Source organism: Corapipo altera, unplaced genomic scaffold (assembly GCF_003945725.1).
Source record: "Corapipo altera isolate COAL_440 unplaced genomic scaffold, ASM394572v1 66, whole genome shotgun sequence".
Taxonomy (NCBI): domain Eukaryota; kingdom Metazoa; phylum Chordata; class Aves; order Passeriformes; family Pipridae; genus Corapipo; species Corapipo altera.
Window position 1 is genome coordinate 1,918,861 of NW_020884924.1, and position 23,959 is coordinate 1,942,819.

Genomic DNA, 23,959 nt, shown 5'->3' on the forward strand with positions numbered 1-23,959 from the left:
AAAGGGATACAACTGGGCTCACTGGAGAGGTAATTGAATAAGAAGAGAGATTTGCTGCTTAAGAATTCTTTGAATATAACTTGATATTAAAATAAAAGAAAACAAAATCCTAACCAAAAACAACAATATTTTTATACAGTCTAGAAAAATATTTCGATAACTTCAACATCAGCCACAGAATATGTGAATAGTTATTTAAAGAGTTGACAAAAATACAGATTATTAGGACAGACAGAAGCTAAATACACAGTAACAGAAACATTGGTTAGCTCAATTTTAAGAAAACTAAGATAGTTCTAATTCATGAGGGATGTTATTGTAAAATTTAGAGAAATATAGTGATCATAATTATTACTATTTGAGGTATCTTGTGAAAATAAATCAACACTGACTTTTTAGCATTTATTTTTTTTTAACACGTAAGATATTATTAACTGAAAATAAGTCAGAGGAAGCACTGTATGTGCATTTTCTCTTAGTAGTCACTTAATAATTCCAACTGTTGCAGATGTTCCACTTGAGAGTAATAAGTAGCCTCTAGTGCCAATGTCAGAAAATGCTGCACATGACAGATGTTTGCTCATGATTTTTTAAAAGGATTTTCATAATTACTTGTTTAAGTACTTTCTGTCAAACTGACAGATGAAAAAAATTATTACTTTTTTGCAAAAAAGTGGAAATTTCTGAGTACTTAAAAAATATTTTAAAATATTCTTTTTATTTCTAAAATATATTAAATATGGAACACCTATACTATCTCCTTACCTTTTGCAATACAATTGCACTATAGCAGGTCTTTAGAGTTTTGTAGTCTGAAAATTTGGTGATTACCTGAGAAAAAGGGTGATACAGCCAACACAATCAATGAATTATTCTTAATATCATTTATATTAAAGAAGTGCGAGTGATAATGTTAAACTTCGAGCAGAAGAGATATAAGAGCACAATTCTGTTTTCTACAATGATGTCTGAAAAGCTTTGTTACACTGGGTAAACAAAATCCAACTTCAAATATGACAAAAATTCTTGCCTTTCATTACTTTTATCAGTTTATTTACTATTACTATCTACCAAAATACAGATATTCTCTAAAATATATTATTGAAAAAGCACCATTTTTCTTCTTTGCAAAATATCTCTCTACAATCTTACTAGATGTGTGTCTTAAAGTCCATGTTTTATGACCCTTTTGGAAGTTTTGTGCTGTCCTCCACTTGTAGTAGTGAAAGAGGGTCAGTTACAGATGTAGTTACTGAAAACAGTAGATCCTAAAGCTGCCCCCAACAAGTTATATATTCCCTTAAATAATATAAATGTCATCATCTATAAGTTTGTATGGTTTATGTATTTTCTATTTTCTTCCACTATGTTACATAGTTCCCACAAACTGGGGCAGTAAAACCTTTTATCATTCAATCTCCCGAGTTATTAAAAATATGATACGAGCATTCTGTAGTGTTTTTGTGTATCTGCAGTTTGTGAGGTTTGTGCGTTTACAAGCATGGAAACATTCAAACTCATCATTATGATTCCCCTACTCCTATTTCATGAGTTCTACTACATTCCTGTACATGGTTGCAATTTCAGTGATACAAAGCCAAATTCTGACTGATGTCATAAAGCGAAATCTGAGTATATTAACATAAAGCAAACATGACTCATTAAAACTTATGCAGTTGGAGTAATCCATTATTCAAGATTGCCTTTTTCCCTTATAAAACAGATGACTGACCACTGGAAGAGAAGTGTTTCCTCAGAATGTGAAGCTTAACTGGATAGAACAGACTGCAGTAAATACCTAGAATATTTGCAGAGCAATAAAAGCAAGGTCAAATTGATCAGATATTGCATCTTTGTCCCTAGCAGTCTGGCCCTGCTGTGTTATATTAAGTATACAATTAAGATTACATTTTTTAATGTAATCCTGATTAAAAAATACTGAGATCCAAGCTTCTACTCAGCTTCTTTCTTATCTTTTTTTATTAGGTATACTTCCTCAGTTGTTTCATTTGAAGAATAGGACAGGACTTTATGTATTTTTAAATAATTCATGAAATCAAAATAATAATTACATATTTGTAAAATATGAAGAGAAATTATCAACTTTTTATTTATATTTATGAAGGAAAATTCACCTCCCTTTAGCAATCTTTTTCGTCAGGTCTCTCCCAGATGCAACAGCAGGTTGTTGGTAAAGGGATGAAGTAGGATGACTGTTCCAAAGGTAAGTGCAGATAGATTATTCTTAAATGAACTCTTGCTATTTTGATAGCAAAAAATGATGAAGTAGTCACACCCATTTTACGAACAATATGGTTAAGCGACTTGCCAGGAACATTCTTTTTCTTGATACAGACGGCCTAAATAATACTTGTCAGTAGCTCCATCAGATTCTCTTTGCTTCCTAGCATTCAACCCCACCTACATACCCATTCCTCAACTCAATGAAGTGTTCCACCTCAAGTAGTTCTTGTCTCAAACTGAGAAACTACTCTTTTTTTTTTTTTTTTCTGTAATGCTGTTCCTTTAAAACGGCATTCTTTCCCTTTGTTTTTAATTTCTGGTCTGTTTTCTTGACCATGCAGTCCCATTTCCCTCAACTGCTAGTTCAAGGTTCACTTAGTGAGAGGCAGGTTAATCTAATTTGAATTACATTATTCTTTCTGTATCAAATGGACAGTTGCTATGGATCACTTCAGATACAAATGTTGATTTCAAATGTCTCTTTTATCTATTGAATTTTTGATGGTGAAAAAAACTGAATAAAAATTATGTTGAAGAAGTCATATAGACATGGTTTTTTCTCCCTTGAATATGAAATAAGATATTTAATAATGAGAGGGAGGGGGGAGTTCATATTCTTTTAATTTTCTGAATAAATATCTATTGCTTGGACCTAAACTTATATTGTTTAAAAAAAAAATAAGGTAGAGGATCAACAAACAAAAGTAAGTTAATGTCTCCACTATGCACTAAGGATTATAAATATACCCAAGGCAGGATCTTTGAATTTGTCTGAATTGCATAAAGTAGGATAGTAAGGATTAATCAGGAATTTAATTTAGGGATCTACTGGTCAATAGAATAATAGTTTGTTTAATTAGATATTGCATTGCCCAAGATGAGTGATGACAGGTAGTCAGGTCTTTCTTGAAGGTGAAATGGTACTGCTATCGTCCTAAGAGTACCACACAACTCACTGTTTTTTTTCATACTGAGTATATATGTACATGTACTTCATTCTGAAATAACACTGAACTTCTGCTACCAGGTCTAGTTTGATTCATTAAGTGTGTAAAATGGTAAATAAGGAATTTTTATGTTACACTTCGGATTAGTAGTGCGGAAAAAAAACTTTAACTGTGCAACTAAATCTTCAAAACAATCCCTGTTTCCGCTGCATCTCCCTTGTTTCAACTTCTCTTTCAGTTTTACTACAGATGTTTTGCATTCATTTTATTATTAATAAATTTAGTGGGTTTCTAGCTGCTTCTGTAAAATACCTTTAGGTGTATGAATTAATCAACATGCCAGTAAGACAGACAAATAGTCTTCATACTTTATAGATGAGAATTCTGAATAGCAGAGGAACAGATTTCACTTAAAAAATATTCATGAAACTTGGGAAAAAAATTCAAATTAACCCCTACATTGATGATCTTCCAGTCCAACAATGCTGCTGATGAATATGCCGTAATCTCCTTCTATTTTTACTCCACCTGACTTTACCTGAACCTCTTAAGTCATCCCTTCATTCACAGAATTGTTTGAGGCTGGAAAAGACTTTTCAAGGTCATCTTGCTTAACCCCCGACTCTGATTTGGTAAGGCCATCTAGAGAGAGTTCCCCAGGACTATGTCTAGAGGGTTTCTAAATATCTCTACAACCTCTCAAGGTAACCTGTACCCATGTTTATTAACCCTCACAGGTAAAAATTTTCATCTGTGTTCACACAGAACCTCCTGTGTTTCAGTTTGTGCCCATTGCCTCTGGTTGTGACAGTGGGCATAGTTTTCTGGCTGTGTTTACAACCCACAGAGTAAATCTCATGAATCTAGATAACTTCTGCTGCAATGAAAGTGCACATAATACCCAATGAGGTTGTATTTTCTTACTGCTGGTCTAAATTTGATCCAACATCTCCAGGAGAATCCCTTTCCTACCTTATAATCTTCACTAGGGAAGCTAGTCACTCTATTAAGAAATTCAGATATCAACGGAAATAAACACTTAAAATTGCTTTGTTTACAAATATTCCTTAAATTAATTCCATGGACTGCAACAAAAAAAAAAAAATATTTTTTTTGTCTTCTATGTTTAGCTTACAAATGTAAAGTAATAGGCAAATTTAATACACATGCATATTACAGCACCTAAAATAAATGTCAATGTATTTAAAAAATACTTGGAGAAAAAAATCGTCATCATTGATTTTACAGCAGATGGGTGTCTGCAAAAGATAAGAGCTTGGTTGGAAGCAGACCAGAGGCTATATTTGACATCCTTGTTAGAGGGACAGATGATGCCACAGTAACTCTTTAACTAAAATTCACTTAGCCTTGAGTGATGTTTAGCAAAAATCAATTTGGAGTTCAAATGAGTTCAATGAACGTATTTTATGTATGTGTTCAAGGTTAGAATCCTAGGTCTTCCTTTTACATTGTGAGTTTTCTATTAAAATGTATATAATTCAGTAGTGAAGGATTTAATACTTGTGGTGGATGTTGACCCTTGTACAAATATTTACCAGAAAAAAATCGAGTGCACTGTCTTGATATTAACATTGTTAATCTTCGCGAAAAATTAGTCAGAAATAAACTGAAACTTTACTGGCTTTACTATAGTCAGGTTTCATTTATAATAGAAGAGTTTCTTAAGATAAATGCTTATTTGTAACAGAAAACAGGGAACAAGTAAGCAAGTATGGTAGCTTCTTGAATATGTTATGGCTGCCTCATGAGCCTTATTAGGATATTATATCTGAATTGCATAGGTTTACAAGTTATCCACATTCTGAGTGGGAAAGGGGATTTGACAATGGATTTTTTTACTGAGCTGTGGAAGGGTCTATCTGCTCCACCCTCTGTTTAGTCCCCCTCAGATTGTATTTTGTGGAGGAAGTTGAGTATGTTAACTGCTCTTCATGAAAGAACACAGAGCTATGCTTCATATATGCGGGGAGAAGACACAAAAGACCAAAACTCGATTAGAGTTGAAACTGGACAGAGTTGTTTCAGATAACAGGAAGGGCTTTCCAAAGTATGTTTATAGAAAGGGGAGGTTGAATGTAAACATTGGACAAATACTTATTGGAGATGGTCATCTGACTATTAGGGATGAAGAAAAAGTGGATGCATTCAATGCTTTTTTTGCTTCAGTCTTTAAAAATACTGGAGGAGCTTGGGCTGCTCAGTCCCCTGAGTTGAATTTGTGGGAACAGTGGCTCTCCACTTGTCAACACTGAAATTGTAAGGGACCAGCTCTATAAACTGAAAGTTCACAAGTTCATGTGACCTGATGGGATTCATCCCAGAGTTCTGAAGTAGTTTGCGGGTTGTATGTCAGGATTCCTCTCAATCATCTAACAAAATCTTGGGAGTCTGAGATGGCCCCTGCTGATGGGAAGTTCACCAATGTGATTCAGTCTACCAAAAGGGTGTGTGGGAAGACTCAAGAAACTATGGATCTGTCAGTCTAACCCCAGTTCCTGGAAAAGTTATGGAGAAGATAACACTGGGGACTAATGTAAAGCTTTTAAAAAATAGGGTAGTCATCAGACACAGTCGACGCAGGTTCACAAAAAGAAAGTCCTGTTTCATTAATTTGATATCCTTCTAGGATAAGGTCACCCACCTAATGATGATGGAAAAATGGTGGATGAAATTTTCCTGAATTTTAATAAGGCTTTTGATACTGTCCCTCACAGCATCTTTCTGGATAAGCTGTCCAAATGTGAGTTCATGGTGTGCTGGGTGAAGAACTGGCTGAAGTGCAGAGCTCAAAGGACTGCAGTGAATGGGGTTATGTCTGGCTGGTAACCAGTCACTGATGATGTTCCTCGGGGTGCATTTCTAGGGTCAGTCCTATTCAACGTATTTATCAACGATCTGGATGCAGGAGTTGAATGCACCATTAACAAGTTTTCTGGTGATCCCAAACTGGGAGTGCTGTTGACTCTCCTGAGGGACAGGAGGCCTTGGTGAGGGATATAGACAGATTGGAGCTTTGGGCTGTGATTAATGGGAAGAAATTTAACAAGTTCAAAAGCCAAACGGGGATATGTTGATGCCAGGCTGGGATGTGGACCTTCAGGTGGACCCAGTTCAGCATGGTCCATCAGGGTAGGATAGTGGGAACCAGATACTGGCCATGCTGGAGTGTAGCTGGCTCTGGGGCTGACAGCCATTGTGGCCATACATAGGGGCTTAGGCCATGGGCAGAGATATAGGGAGCCACAGAGGCACAGGACAAGCACATGAAGAGCTTACAGTACGCTCAGTGCTGTGACACTGTATTTAGTCAGAAAGTACTGTGTAAAACAAACTACAGCTAGAAATCTCTAAGTTGACATCATGCTGCTTTACCATTCAAAGTTTCTGTAAGAAGCAATGAGCTTTTATGACCAAATTTTGCTGTAAGTATATTCTTGAAATCTTATATTGCACATGCAATGGCATAACTTCCTTAGTTCTTTCAGAACATCAAGGGTTATTTAATTACATTTCATTTAAAAAGAATCTAGGTTTTAAGCTTTATTCAGTAGTAGCTTTTACTTAGTTTTTCACATCTCATATATACTTTTTTTGTGCTAGGATATCTGGAAAGTGAAATATGACAGTAGGCGACATCTCTGATAGCTGTAGTTGACTCAGTTTCATAAAATATTGCATAAGAACTTGCTACTTAAACTGCAGATCAGCTACTGTAGAAGAAACTGTTTCATGAGTTCTAATAACTAATAAAAGTAATGTGAAATCCCTTTATAACAACTTATCAAATGTAATTGGAAAAAGCATTGCTTGGAATGAATATAGTACAAATTAAATAAGAGAATTGCAAACTGGGCTCATAATGACAGAAACTTGCAAAATAAATATTATAGAACAAGCAGAGATTATTTACTTTAACACTTAAACTAAAAAAAAAGGGGGGAAGTGCTTTGTTTACACAACTCCTAGTTTCAGAAGGATACATTACTGATTGTCTTTCACAAGTGAAAAGCATTTTTTTGAAAAATGTTCAGAACTACTTTTTTTTTCTTTTTTGTAAAATGTGGTTGATTATTCTTCCCTTTTTACAAAATTTCAAAGTATTCAGTCCATGTTTCCATGTAGATATTATGGAAAAAAATATGTGAAGGAGAAAATAAACTTACATACTACTATAAGATGCAAGACTTTCTCCAGTGATTTTTTTAAATATATTTATTTAAAATAATTATGATTAATGATTAATGATTTAAAATGATTAATGATTTGAAATCATTAATGCTATAAAAATACATATTGTTTATTTATTACATTCAGGTTAACATAAGTAAACACCATGTAAAATTCCTTGAGTGATTTTTTTAACTTACACATGTACAGCAAAGTGATCTAAGGGAAGAGAGCCATATTCAATCATGCGACAAACAAGTAAAATCAACAAATCTTTGTGAAAACTTACATAAATAGCTTTTTTTACGCATGTAACAAATAAAATCCAAAATCCTATGTCTGACAGTGAGGTTCACTGCAGTAAATAAATGAAGCAGCAAAACTACTAAAGGACTCTGGAGATATATTGTAGCAACCTGATCAATTGTATAAATTAACTCTACAAAATGAAGTTGAGGTTTTGAAATAAACTAAAGCTGATAAAACCTTTATGAGACAAAGAAGGGGTTTTAAACAAACAAATCTCCATCAAGGACCTGAAACCTGTGTTTATTAGATAAGAACACATTTTTTTTTTCAGAAGCAGTCTTAGAAAAGTTGTGAGAAAATAACTGAAAAGGAAGAACAAGACAATTAATTCAACTGGTAATTGAAAGAGGTAACAGTGCTTAAGAAGAGTATTTACTCCCCATGCAATTCGCACCTTTATCAACAGTAAACTTGAAGTTTATGCATCATTTAAATTACCTATAATCCTTCAGAGAAAAGGTTTAGCTTGGAGAGCAGTGGCACATAACAGGGCTGGGTCAGTTTCATTCCAACAAATAATATTTGGACAAGTAATAGCATTCACAAAATACTTATAAGTCTGCAATGCTAAAAATACGTACTGCAGATACTTTTCTACCTGTTAGCATGCACTTTTTCTGATTATTTATACACTTTCTAAAATGCTCAACCAATTTAAAGCACCAAGAGAATATCCTGTAAAAACCCCACATATATATTTTAAGTAAAGGTGACACTAAATAGCTGCAGTATGCATCACAGCTAGTTGTTGAGTGTTATACTGAGTATGTTTTCACAAACCAAGAGAAATTTGCAAATAAGTCTACAAATACAGTTCGGGTTCATTTGCTTCAGTATTCTGTCTAGTCATGAACTTTTAAGTAGGGACCTTAAGAAATAAAGTCCCTTACGATATTTCTAAATTTAATTCTAATGAAGAGTCCTTTCTGCAGAATAAATTTTAAATCAACACAAAGCTTCTCTGCTTCTGTATTTTGTCTGAATAAGATAGAAACAGTAGATATTTTCTAAACATAGCCAATCGGGATGTATTTTTGGGATTGTCTGTACTGTTAGTTCTTCTGTTTGAAAGTCCACAGAAACAGTTTCTTGAAGATATTAACCTAAGTCTACAAGTAGGTACAGATGTACCAGCATTTCAACAGTGCAGAGTCCTAAAATTAATCATTTTATAAGTGTTACTCTCCCAGTGCTACATACTTGAAAACATGAGCATTTTCACTTTGAGTTCTGCTAAGAGAAATAAAATACATATATAATGCTACTGAAGTGTGTGTGCACCCAGAAGAAAATAATAGGCCAGAATCTACTTTTAATACACAAGCAGACAACAGTTCATGACCCATTAGAATTCAAGCAGAGACAGGTCAAGTAAATGGAAGAGAAATCTGTAGAAGTAACGACATGCATGGAACTACGTTCTGCTCAGAAAATCCCTTGAGCTGCAAATAGCTGGAGTTTGGAGTACTAAGGAGGAGATGGGGTCACTATCCTTTTATGATTACTCTTTTTTTTTTATACCTTCTCAGGTACTACTTTTACCTCCACTGAAAGGATAGTACTCAACAAGATAGAGTAACACAAACCTTTTTTCTATCCCTGTGTAGCTGTTCTTATACTGTTATACATGCAAAAATTATATGAATTATACATGGCTAATTTAGTTTATCATTGTAGAGCACTAGTTCTTTTAAGATTGAGGTAATTTTGTTTAAAGATGTATAATGTTCCAAATGCTTCAAAATCCACACACAGTTAATTTGTCTTGAAATGCATTCTACCTTGAAGTAGTTTGAGAAGGGTTATAGGCAAGGCTGAAGGCAGCTCTGCATCATCCAGGTGAGTGTTTAGAATCGTAGCTGATCACTGAGATACTAATAACCAGTGCTCTGTCCTTCTGCTTGTTAACTCAGCGATCACTTCTTACTTCCTCTTTTCTTACTCTCCCCCTTTCTGTTGCTGATCACTGAGCTCTGCAGGAGAACAAACATTTCAAGGATCAATCATGAAAAAAGAAGAATGGTTGGGGAGAAAAAATAGGCATGTTCACCAAATACAGCAGTTGGAAACACACATCCCTTCCCCTTTGAGATGATTCATTCCTCTGACCTCACTGCCTCCCAGCCATATTTGCCCTTGTATTGAACTTATCTAGCATTTATTTAGCCAATGCTCTTACCTGCACTTACTCACTGAGACACAGAACTGCCCACTGCTGTGAAGTGGAAGGAAATTTGCTCGGACTTCCTGTCTCTCTACTCATGTAGTCTGTCCTCAGAATTCATTGACATTAGAAGATTAGATAAAAGCTTTCTAAAATACACTTAGCATGCAGGCTTCATATTGCAAAATCAAACTATTTACTGTTAAAAAAATCCAGACGGAATGAAAGAGATTGTGGTAAAAGATAAATTGATGTTCTAAAACTCATGTAATATAGCAATGAGATAGTAAGGCTACAGGTTTGATTATAAGTTATTACAGACCAGTGTCAGACATGTTCTAGGATAAGTAACAAGGAATGTCTATCTTAAGCTTCTGTTAAGAGGGGAAAAATAAAGCAATTATATTGTTCTGAGGTCAGTTAGTGGGTTTTTGCAATAATTTTTTACTCATTATTCACTGATTGCTTTTTTTATATGTTGTATGTTACTGAGAGTAGGCATGATATTGCTCTAAAATACCAGGGAAAAATAAAGAGTATTTGTTCTGTGAAAAAAACCCGCCTGTACATTTAAATAATATGTAGGCAGATTCACATGTTTCTGCAATGTTGAACTTTGTGAATCAGGACCACAAAACTAATTCTGATGCAAAATTGTGTGCCATGGAAGCTGTAACAAATAGAAAATGGACTTGCAAGATGCTGCTCCCTTTTGTTTTTTGCTAATGGATTTTAATTAAGCAGTAGTGCTTACATGAATTAACTTTTTGTCTTGGTGTTCTGAGTCTCCTTTGTATCTTTTCCCACTGCAAAGCTTTTATAGCATGCCTTATAAAAATAGAATAGCAGAGGTTTTACTATTGGTCAAAAAATTCTTTTAAAATTTCAGAGCTTCAATAGTCCCTTTCTTACTTTTTCTCTTCTTGACAGATTAATTCATATACACCCCCACAGACAATCATTTACTTGTCTGTCATTAATACTTCAGCTAGTCTAGAAATAATAAAAGTTCATTGTGGGACTTGCTTCATGGGAACTCAAAACTGAACATCTGTATAGTTCTACAAATTTCTGAGATCCCTTTAAATATATCAATTGCATTCATCTAATAAGTTGTGTAAATTTGTGTAGTGTAATGATCCATAAGCTAAGTTTTTCCACCAAATAAACAGCTTAGTGAGCTTAAATATTGTTAATATTTCTTCTCTTTGTAGGAAAAAATATTCAAGTAGAAAAAAAATAAATTCTAAAAAAATATACTTCAACAATAACACCGCAAAAAGTCTTATTTCACATATTTCTTTAAAAATTAAGATCAGTCATATCAGAGATGAATGAAATGCTTTCTGATTCCTCAGGAAACACAGCAACTTTTTTTTTTTTTTTTTGCTTGTTTCCAAGTACTATGGAAAATCAGGAGTTTGGACACAGTGTCTCTTTGGTGTACTTTGTGATTTTGAAAATAGGAAAAATTTGTGCCAGAGATCTTGCAGTGAAATAGATGTTCCTCACTACAAGACCAAAATAAGGTCCAAAAAACATTCCAGAATGTCACTAAAAGTTGCTTTCTTGAAAAAAATATATGAGTAAAAATAATCTGTTTGCCAGTTTTGACAAAACTTTCTGACAAATGATAGAGGTGGAAAGTTTAGACATTGGCCTCTAAACCCATCTTAGTTATTGGTGTAAGAAGTTCTGTTCACACTGGTTGTGAAAGGCATTTATGTCCCTGATTCTTAGCTTCCCACATAGAGGAGAGGTAAACCACACTGATGTAGGTATGAAAACATGAACATATTTCTTATTGCTTTTTTTTGTTTATGATTGCGCAGAAAAGCCACGCAGAAATTAATAATTCTAACTTGGAGCAGGGTTGAAATAGTGCATAGTAAGGCCAGGAGGCACATACTGAAAGGGAGAAAACAAAGAGTTAAATACCTTCTTGTAAGAGGGTAAAGAAGGCAGTAGGTAAATTGTAGACTTTATAGAGTCCACTTTCTAGTAGTCTTGAAATTTATTTTATTCTGAAATACCTATTGTGCACACAAAAAGTGGTCTCTGATCTTCCTGAGGTCAATAGACTACCCATAATTATGAATGAAATCTCTATGGCTCCATAATTTTAATGTGAAAATGAGTCTTTTGTTCTTAGCAAGAAAAAAAGAAAATTCTGTCATATTTCTCATAGAAAGTGAGATAAGTCTTCTGATTTATTTTAGATTTTGTGACTTGGATGCATGAACATGGCATTGGAGAGATTGTGTAAAAATTATGTTATATTGTTCTGAGGTTATATAGGGATTTTTTGCAATAATTTTTACTCATTATTCATTGATTGCTTTTTTTTATATGTTGTATTTTGCTGAGAGTACGCATGATATTGCTCTAAAATACCAGTTTAAATGAGAATGAGACTGATTATTCAAAAAATACTTCCTTCTTAAGTCTTTGTTTCTCAAGGCATAACACAACTGTGTATTTATTAGCAGACAACTTGTAAACATAGCATTAAAATAAAGAGCTTGAAAATTGTTTCCAGAAGACCAAATGAGATATAGATCTTGTTTATTTGTAGTAATGTGGTTGCAACGACACCAGCAACTATAATACGTCAAATTATTTCCAACACATTAAGCAAAAGAATCATTTATATAGACTAAAGTGAGTAAATTATTTATATATTTATTGTGCACAGTGTAGCAGTAAACTGTGCCTAAAAGCCCTGTAGCAAAAAGCACATCACACTGTCTAAATCCATAAAACAGGACTTGCAGGTTGAACATAATATATAAAGATTTAAAATGTGTTCTGAATCACATCTTAAAGAAAGGAATATATCCTGCCTCACACTAAAGGAAAGGCACAGGGGAACCCAGTGAGTTATACAGTATTTTGTTGTTTCAATTGATTTAAAATGGAGATATTTAATGTACAAAATGTATTCTGCTATTTATTTCACAATGAAAAAAGGGACTAGAGCATTGTGACTTGACAACAGTAACCTTGATTAAAATCAACAACTTGATGCAAAATGAATGGAAGATTCTCCTCTCAGGCAATATAGCATTTCTTCCAGTTTACCAGAATTTTGAAATCACAGTTTTGGGTTCCAAAGAAAATCCCATTGTAAACAAACCAGGTTTTTTTACAAAACAGTAACTTCAAAGCTGCTATAACCTCCGTCATAGGTAGAGCACCTTGAAAATGCAGCCAACTTTAAGGTGTTTTTTGTTTTCTGTATCCGTGTTGATACCTAAAAGAAAATTTGGGCGGAAAAAAAAAACCTCTGAGACAATTTACTTTTGAAGGTGAGATAAGGAAAGGATTTTAGTTTGTGCCTAGGCATAGGTTACAAGACCCAGGCCCCCTCTATTACAGATGTTACAATTTATAATATTGTCTGTCCAATCCCTGATGTTTCCACCCCATGGCTTTTGCCGTGGACCACCTTCAGTCATGCCCCTTGAGAATTGGGGCTGGGGTCTTTAAGACCCTCTCTTCATCAATCTTCACCTTCTTTGGGGTGCAGGGGCATATATTCACCCAGTTCTTGACTGTACTTTTGCAGTTCAGGCCAGGATTAGATGTCCTCAGATGGAAGAGGTCTATCTTAAAGAGAAACTAAGCATTTCTACTGGAATTCATGGGATACTGATATGGGGAATCAGAGTAAAAGGGTTGGAGAATGTGTGTAGCTTCAATGTTAAGGGTCAGGGAATAAGTGCTGCTGCTTCTAAATCTATTTCTACTATATAGGTTGTTCAAGTTTCGAGCTGGTTTCCCACCAAGTTCCCCGAAACTCGACAACAAGGACCCGCCTCCCAGAGAGGGAAAAGAGGGAAAAAAAAACTAAGCAGCCAAAGCTATAGCAAATATATATATATATATATATTTTACATATGAGACAGATACACAAAGGAGAATACCACACACCTGGGGGGGGGAAGGGGAAGGGAAAGGAAGAAAGACAAAAAGGAGCAAGGACCAAGCAAGTCAAACAGCCAGCCGAAGGCAAACTAGCAGAAATCTCACCACTTCCCTTCGAACAGGCAGAGTGACTTGACGCGGCCCAAGGCTCTCCTCTCACGCGCGGCAGATAGCGGCAGTCACTGTAGGCCTCGGCTCTAGATAAGCTCAACCGAAACAGGGACCCACCGTTCTCGAACCTCGCCAGAGAGGAAGAGAACGCGATCCCTCCCACTGGTTTTATTTATACCTCCAGTTACGTAAAGGAATAACATGGAATACTTCCGTGATCACTTTTCTAGTTCCTTCCTGGTTACAACTTGGTCTCCAGGAAGGCCCAGGGTGAAACCACCACAAACTACTTATAAAGCTTATAAAAATTTGAAAAATCAAAAAAACAGATTAACCTTAAGGCATCAGTGTTGACTCTGATAGTAGTATAGAAAGATATAAATGACAGAAAGTTATTTGTGTTGATAATAAACCTGTCTTAAATAAATGTCTATCCCACATAACATTAGGAATGTACTAATATATCCCCAGGCTTTTTATTCCGTTTTCTCAGAGTTTGGGTAAACTAGTGATCTGTTCTGTCTCTCCTCATACTATTTTTCCTATTGTTTCTATTTCAAGATTCTCCATTCAGAAACTGTTAGACCTACCTTCTGATTCCTATAGCAATACTAAAATACTGTTTATAAATGAAACAATTTATTTTTATACTGGTAAATTTTCCAAAGTCAAAGCTGAATGTGTACATTTAGGAAAACACCTCCTACATTATCTGGACATTCTGCCATTGTCCTTGAACATTCTCAAAATATTTTTAGTAATCTTCTTGTCATTATTTCTCAAGTTTCCCAATCATGACTTTGTTTTCAAAAGTGAGGGTTAAAGACAATCTTTACTGGACTGAAATGTAAGAAGGGATATATCTGGAAATATGCATCTTGAATGTCTTCAAAACCTTTCAAAAGAAATATTTCAGGGATAATGAAAAAAAACACTACTACACTCAAGACTGTGTAGGAAAACTTTCTCTTCACCTTTAGCATGTGTGTTTAGATATTAATAGCAGGCACAGAATTGATGATTTGTGGAATTATAACATGATAATCTGAAATTCATATCTATACTTTAGATTAACACAGAAGCCTATATTTTATTTCCATGGGAATTAACTGACATTACAAACACTGTAAACCTCCTATTATCTGGTAGGAAAATCAGAAAATGTTACAGTGTTACAGTGCCTTATCCTAAACTAAACACACACTGTTTTAAACACGGAACATTATTCTTGATGTCTTGAAGGAAGAGAAAAAAAAATAGAAAATACTTAGAATTCATAACTTTAATTTACAGCAAAATTACTTTTTCCAGGTTCACAGTAAACCTTTGATCACGTGATGGTAATTAATGTAGTATGGCTTTTTTTTTGCTGTTGAACAACGATTCCAATAGGATTCCCAACGGTGTGGTAGTGGATGATAAAAACAAAAAGTCGAAGGAATAGGACGACAGGAACCTCATGATGACCAACAGGGACCAGAATAAAATACTGCATGTGGTTCAGAATGACACAAAGTGGATGCTCCATTCTTAGTAGTGTTCAAGGTAAGGTTGGATGGGACTTTGAGAAACCTGGTCTAGTGGAAGGTGTCCCTGTCCATGTCAGGGGACTTGGAACTAGATGATCTTTAAGGACCCTCCGAATCCAAACCGTTCTATGATTCTATGAAATGTCTTGAGAATATTTGTAAGGAACGTTAATTCATTTCAGCACTGCGTGAACCTAATTCCACATGAAGAATATTTTGACTAAGTGAAAATGACAGTGGATGTAGCTCATGATACAGTACTTATGACGGAGAACAAATTAGGCAATATTTAAACAAACACCTAAAAATGTTGGGTTTATTATCTAAAATAAAGTATTAATCTGTCTATCTATATATTTATATATACCTATTGGTATATATAAGTATGTATAAGAGTAATAAAAGAATCCTACAAGGAAGAGAAACTATGTATTTTTATCTGGAAAATAAATATAGCACTTTCAGTTCCAAATTACTACACTTTAAGTAATAATGCATTACAAGGTGGACAGCTGAGAAAAATCAAATTTGCAAATAAATTATTCCATCCCACAAAAAAATACATTCTTAATAAAATATTTATATTTTGCAAGATTACTTTTCAAACCAAGCTGTATTTTTAGAACCATTTGAATTCTGAATTCCACATTTTTTGTAATACTTAACAAATTTCAAACCTTATCCAAACTGTGTTAATTAAAAAAGTATATGAGTTAACAACTCAGTCAGCATAAAAATGTTCCATAACTGATTTTTAAATTGTTTTTTTTAACTTCGGCAAGAAACACTGCTATCGAAAAGTTATTTTATTTTTAAACTATGTTCTTTTAGTTATCAAAGGGTGAGCTAAATTGCAGTATCTAGTGGGATTTCTTGACAGGGAAGATATACATGAATAAAAAAAAAGGAAAAAAAGTCCTTTTTCAACCCTCCTTTACATGTGGAATAGATAAGATTTCTTCAAAAATTAGTCTTCAAATTATGTCATATTCTTGAATTCCCCAATTTGGTAAGTCAATCTTTTTAAACCTCATATATAGCAGAATCATGGCATTTCCACAATCACACGATCCTCCATAGCCTGCTAGAATAGTCAAGGTTCAGTTAAATTAAAATAATCAGTCTCTTGAACATAGAAGCATCATTAGTTTACCACAGTAATCTGAACTTCTCCCTGTGCTTCCTCCACAAATGACTTCAGTTGGTTACTCTTTGGAATTAACATTTCAGTTACAACAAGATTTTTAAACAGATGTTCAACAGATATTAGATACTGTTCATTTCAATGGAAGAGGCAGAGATATTAACTCTTTTCTCAGATTACCAACAGTATACTGGGGTATTATGAAGAATTTAAAAAAAAAACTTGTCCATTTTAGTAAATATATTAAATCTTAAATGACCTATAGTTTTCAAGATTTTACTGTAACCTTTTTAGCTTAATTAGCTGATCAATGTATGAAATAATGGTCTATACTTATTTTATTTACAAATTCAGTATCTCGGGAAGGGAACTGGTATTGTCAACAATTTTGTTTAGCTCTATTAAAATTATTAGTAAAACTACACCATCCTATAGTAATTACAGCAGACAGCATTGCATTCTGGAAATCAACATCTGCATGATTGAGGTTTGATTACATCAAAAATACATGTCAGCACTCAAAAAATAAATCAGTTTAATAACTGGCTTATATCTTTTTAAAAAAATAACAAAGTAACTTAATATCCGAATAGGACATCTATACCAGAATTTAACATAATATTGTTCAAATGAAAATGATCAAAATTATTGTCAGTATGGTCGATTAAACCAAAACAGTGATAGTATAACAACTTCTGTGGATGTAGGAAGAATGTATACTTCTTCTTATATTTTTATATATATGTGCATGAAAGTGATAAGACTATATATTCAGGTACAACATGGATTTTAAAGGTGTGACAAAACTTTATTTCCAAATTATTTCAGATTCTATTTTTAATTAGCCAGACATATAAAAGAAAAAAAAATAGTATCATCTCTATAGTACATTTTTAGAGCTACATATATAAGTATTCTTAAATTTACTAACAGATTGGATATGTAGCGCACACACACAAAATATTTTTCTGCACCACATAATGTACAAGCTGACAAGTGAATAAAGGTAGTCCTATACAGTGTATAATCTAAAAACCAAGGGCTTCAAGTGGGATTTTAAACCAAAAATTGTTGAAAAAGACATAGCAAAAACCCCCTTGAATCAGTCCAAATACATAACTAATCTTACTTTTTATAGACTTTAATGTATACTACCTGTCACCTAATGCAAAGGAAAGTGTCAGATCTCTGTAAAGTCCAAATGACTGGGTAATCATTGATCAATCTGTCAATCATTTAAGGCAAGGTATGTAACTATTAAGAGAGGTACCCTATAGGATTGGTTTTACATACTGGCAAATATATTAATACTTTGGGCAAAATCAGCCAACATGAACAAATCATGAGTTATTTCAGGCAATGTGACAATAGTATTTTTTTTTTTTTTGTTCCGGATGGCATATAAACAAAACCACCGTCTTTTAGTTCAAACTTATAGTAAATTTTTACGTCACGAAAAGCCATTTAGTTATATGGTTTATGTGAGCAAAATATAGTTAATAATACTTTTTTTCCCCTATATGTTCATAGTGTTGTGTTCAAGGAAATTTTTACATCAAATTAATCCAATGGGAAAGCTCACTTTCAGGTTCAGACTTATCTCTACTTCAGGTAAGTTTAGAAAATAATAAATAGCTCCTACTGTTTCCTACTGTGAACAACATTAGTTGCCAGAGCTACAGCACAAGTCGTGTAAAAAAAGCATCAGTTTCCCCAATTGCTTCTACTGACCTCAAAGAAGAACTGCAGGTTTGTAACAGTAAGATGAATATCAATAGTAACTGTAAGAAGCTTCAAAAGAAAGTCCAGGAGCAATTTATGGCCCAAATTACTTGCAATTACTTCTTCTAGACAACATATACAGAAAGGTTGCTTGTCAGCTCCCTAGAAATTTCTTACGAGCTATTAATTTCATTTTTCTACTTTGTACAACCCATTTTCTGTTCTTTTCTTCACCTAACACTGCTGAGATGTTAGAACTAACAAATTACCTACCCCCAACACCACCTCCAATCTTTATGTTTCTGTCCTGCAGTAGGAAAACAAAATGCCATCACTCTTATCTTCTGTGTTAGAAAATAGAAGGAAAAAGTATTTAAAAGAAAGAATAAGGTTTTTCATCTGTGGGTTGTAGTGCATATAGGGGGTCAGTATAGTATTATAATACTCTAAAATGAAAGAAAACCAAGAGCAAATGTGCAGAAAAAATACTATAAAATAGGATGGTAGTTCTAACATGAAGAAAAGAAAAACAAAGCACTGGAGAAATCAGTGATGAATATAACTGACAGAAGAAAAGAAGAGTGGATAATGCAAACACAGCTTAACTTAAAGGGGTACAAAAATAGGATAAAAGAAAAAATAATGGCAATGTGACAAAAGGCAATGAAGCAGAGAAAAGAAGAAAAGACAAACAAAACGGTAGTTAGGTAAACTCAAGGCAAGTCAGTTAACACTATGACCGTCCAAGCTTTTGCTCTAACTGGAATTAGGTTTGTTAGATTTTTAACTTTATGCAAGACAAAGAATTTGAACAAACTCATTTTTGTCCTATAAGAAGGCTGAGCTCAAAATTTTAGGGAGCTTCCCTTGCAGTGCATGTAAGTATTGGAGAAGGATGAAAATTGGTTTTAGGCTAGAGTCGAAAAGTTGCCATGTAATAATAAATCTAGTTGTCCCACAATTCAAAATGGGGTGATCAAATTTTTGAGTATTCTTTTAGGATCTTCTTTTATTTCACCTCCAAATAACATTATTTGTTGTAGATTTAAAAATTAAAAGCATTCAGTTGTCAGTCCCAACTTTAGGTTTAATGCAGTCTGCTAAACCTATAAATATTGTTGCTGACAGAATGGTCCTAGAAGACTATTTATGTAAAAGTCATGTCATGGCAAGGTTAGATGTATTCTTCTGATGTAGTGCAGAACAGTTTGACATCAAACACAGTTGCCGATGGGCAAGAAAAGCATAGAGGAAATGGAAACGGAAAACATTCATGCTGTGTCTTACAGGGAAATTTCAAACAGTTATCAGATAGTACTGGGTCTGGATTAGCTCCAAATTCAGAAGATTTGTTCTCTAGCTAGTACTGAAGATTAATATCTTGTACCAAAGAAGGTGAAAAAAAAAGTTACATGATTTGGCAAAGATTGATAATTCCTAAAACTCAATACCTGGCTGCTGCTAGGGGAGATGAGCTTCAAGAGCAGGGAAATGTAGTAAGCATAATCAGTTTGAGCCATCACTAGCCTGTAACCTCACCTACAGGAGTCTGTATGGTTAACTATAACTAAACAGTCCCTGGAGTAACATTTAACTAGGCAGTATTTATTCTTCTAGTAGCATTCAGTGGTCTCAAATGAATTGTTTTCTTGTCAATATTGTGTCTGTTTTTGTCATCTTGTATCTTTTTGACTGGTGACCATTTTGATTTTTAATTCACTTAAGCTTTTATTTTTGCCAAGAGGTAATATAGCACTGTCTGCCTATGTTTCACACTGCTATAGAGGACATTTCTACCTCTAGAAGGTGTCTCTTCCTAGTAAAAATGAAACCTCATGCCCAGCTGCATCTTTGCAGAACTCTGTATGTGACAAGTCAGGGTTGAGACAGTTCTTGTTGAAAAGGAAGGTACTTATGCCCAACAGCACTGTGTAATGGTATTTTGGCTAGCTAATGCAGATTCCTCTTTGTATGCCTATGTAAATCTAGCACTGTGCCTTGAATGTACTGACACTTGTTTCCAAGGTACCCTGAAATCCCAACAAAGGCCTGAAGCAGGGAATTTAAGCACTTTGTGCTATTACAGTACTACTGTACCATTCACCAAGAATAGAGATTTGATTCCCGGGAACAATTATTTTAATGTCTTTATGATAAATGTACTTCTAAATACTGACAATTAGGTATCATCTCTATTTACCACTGTAAATTAGATTTATAAAAGAGTTCATTTCAAAGAAAAAGAAATCTCCCATAGGTAGACTTTATAAACGATGATCAAGTCACTGTCAGGTAACTTGGATTAAACTTTCAGGGATCTTCACCAAGAGTAGTTATTAAAAACAAGCACAAAGAAATAAGCATTAACTAGAAGAAGGTATGTTAGCATATAAGGGGTCATTGCCAATAACACTCAGCCAAGCTGGCCTTCTGCCTCACCTGTTTGACTTCTGACATTTGGGAATATCCTACTCTTGTGCCTTTAGGAGGTGATGTTTGAAAAGTGACCAGCACTGATGGACCCTACCACCTGTAAAACCATTTTCTCAGGGGACCTTACTTCTTAATTCCCTGAGCAACCTGAAGTCTGCTCTTCTCATGTCAGAGCTGAGATTTTGCTGGCACTTTTCCTCCTGTTAACGGAGATTTTAAACTCCATCTCTTCATGGTTGCCTGTGACCGAGATGGCCACCAATCTCCGCCTCACTCATGAGATCTTTATTGACAAGCAGGGGATCAAGGAGGGTATTTTTCAAGTTGAGTCCCTTAGAAGCTTTTCCATAAAGTTGTCATTCAGATTTTTTAGGAATCTTCTAGCCCAGGTTTTTCCAGCTGTGTGATGCTCCCAGTTATTTTCTGGTAAGCTGACGTCCCCCTTATGGACAAGGGCAGTTGCCTTGGAAGGGTCCCTTAGTTCCTCAAAGAATAATTTGTTGCTGTCATCGTCCTGGCCACGAGGTCTGTAGCAGACTCCCATGATGGCATCTGCATTCTTTGTTTGTTTCTTGATTCTCTCCCAAAGGCTCTCAACTGTGCCATTGCCAATTGTGAGCTTCATAAATTTTAACCCTTCTGTTACATACAGTGCCATCCCTCTGCCTCTTCTGCCCTCCCTACCCCTCCTGAAGAGTCTGTAACCATCCAACAGGACATTCCAGTCACAGTACTCAACCCACCAGATTTCGTTTTTGCCAGTGATGTTGGCTCTCTGGGACTGGGCCAGAACTTTGAGCTCCTCTTGTCTCTTCCTCATGCTGCAAGCATTGCTGCAGAAACATTTCAAGTATGGGTGCATTGTTGCCAACATCTAGTGAATCAGATGGAGGGATCCCATTAGTGTTTGTTTCTTCAAGTTTTGGTATACCATCCCATTGCTCATCACGGGTGAGCCTGGTTTTGTGCCCTTCCTCCTTCCAAGCTAGTTTAAAGCTCTGTCAACAAACCCCACTAGCTCCTGTGCTAGAACTCTTTATTCCCTTTGAGACAGGTGCATCCCGTCTGGTGTCAGTAGACCAGGTGTTGAGTAGATCATTCGATGGCCAAAAAAACCAATTTTTTCCCAATTACACCAGCTTCAAAGGCATGCATTGACCTGATAGATCTGCCTATTCCTGTCAATATAATTCCTCTTTACCGGACAAATTGAGGAAATCACTACTTGTGCTCCTGATCCCTCCAGCAATCGCCCCAGGGCCCTGAAATCTCTTTTGATTACCCTCAGACTTCTCTTTTTTATTTTGTCACTGCCAGTTTGAGCTACAAATAGTGGATAGTAGTCAGAGGGAGTTACTAGACTGGAGAGCTTTCCAGCAAAGAAAGTCAACAAGAGTGCTATGAAATAAATGTATGTTGCCCTAAGTATCTTCTTGGTGATCACCATAAAGCTTATGTACTACTTCTAGGCAGTTAGTTGCATTTGTTATATAGGAAACACTAGATGTTCTGGAATTCGTGATATCAACCTCTTGAGTGCATCATTCCAGAGACTTCAGTATTTACAAGATACTTTATTATGGGTGCTGAAGGAGAAAATGAGGCTGCACACACAGAGTTCAATTTTGGGATTTGTCCACTGACACTTTTTGGCATTCCCCTTTTAGTCATATTCCCTTGTAAACAACACCGGGCAGTTTTTTTTAGTCAACCGGAATTCCCAGGATTGTCCCAAATCAGTGCCCTGATCCCACACATTCACACTCCCATCATGTGGTGGCTGTGTTCAGCCATGAGAGAAAAACACATGCTTATCATGCAAGCTGATTAAAGTAGTTTTCCATTTTGAGGAATAACGTTCTCTCCCTCAAAACACTTAGCCAAGGTCGATCCTCCCTTTGGATTCTGATTAACTAAATGCAGGTGCAGAGTACCTCAGCTTGTTCCCACACTTAATTAGCAATTACTTCTAGCTTTAGTGTCATTTAGCAATCTGAGCAATACTTATTATTTACACAAGTATCATGATTGACTATTTTCTCTGTAAATGAGATTACATTAGGGAAAGTGACCATAAAAAACCTACTTTATGGAGATTTATGCTTAGTAGGAGGGATTAAACATGTCTTTCAGGACCCCACTCTTTCTTTTGGGCAATACCTTATGTCTCTCCCCTTCTAAGATTAAGTGATACAAATGTACAAATGTAGGCATATTTCTAACCACAAATAATTATGGAACTAGAGACTCTCCTGAGACAGAGTTGGGGAGTGTGAACTGTGCTACCTGATGAAGCATGGTTGAGATCACCAGTTATGACACTTCAGTAAATTCTAGATCCCGTTATAAATTTAAATCAAATAGCAAAATTGATTATTTTCAAGACGAGGTTCTCAAAATTTTTTTGAGAGTAGTGAAAACCTTATGCCAGTTAAAGTCTAACCCCAAAGGTTTCTCAGTGTTTGGCTTCTCATTTTATTAACATTCTGTAATAAATGTCCAAGGAAGTATTTATATTTGCCTAAGGTTCATTTTATTTGGAATCTTCTTTCATACTGAATTTGACCTTCACAAGTTCTTTTCCATAAGTGGTGACCTTTAGATTAGCCTCCCGTGTAAAGTGGCTATGTTGTCTGACACTTTTCATTCTGCACAGAACTACACCAAAAATATATGAATAATTTAAAATATCTGTTATAAATATGCCATTTTGTTAATTGTTCCAAACAAAACAACATCTTTTTTTACTATGATCAAGGTCCCAAGAGTGTTTTTCATTGTTTATTTCTTAAAAAACCTCAAAAAACCTAAAACTTTTTGTTATATACAGATTTTTTCCTGTGTTTGCCAGAAATATGAGCATATTTGGAGAGGAAACAAGAGTTTTATGATCAAAAATTCAACTTAATTACTTCTCTGTTCCATTAAAAAATATTAATTCCATAATATTTCATTATAATTTCATAGCATTTCATTATAAACATATTAATCTGTTAAAGAAATTGGAAAAAAAAAGTTTAGTCTGAGAAATATGCACATATTGTTGAGTGAAATGTTGGCAATAATAACATAACAACATATTTAGAGTGTGTTCTTTAAAAAATATCACTTTAGAAATGTTACTATTCTGAAATATTAAAATTAACACACAAGAGTTGAACAAACATGGGTTTGAGTTGATACAGGGGAAAAAAAATGTTCACCAGTGGGCAATGAGGCATTGGAAGTAGTTTTCCGTACA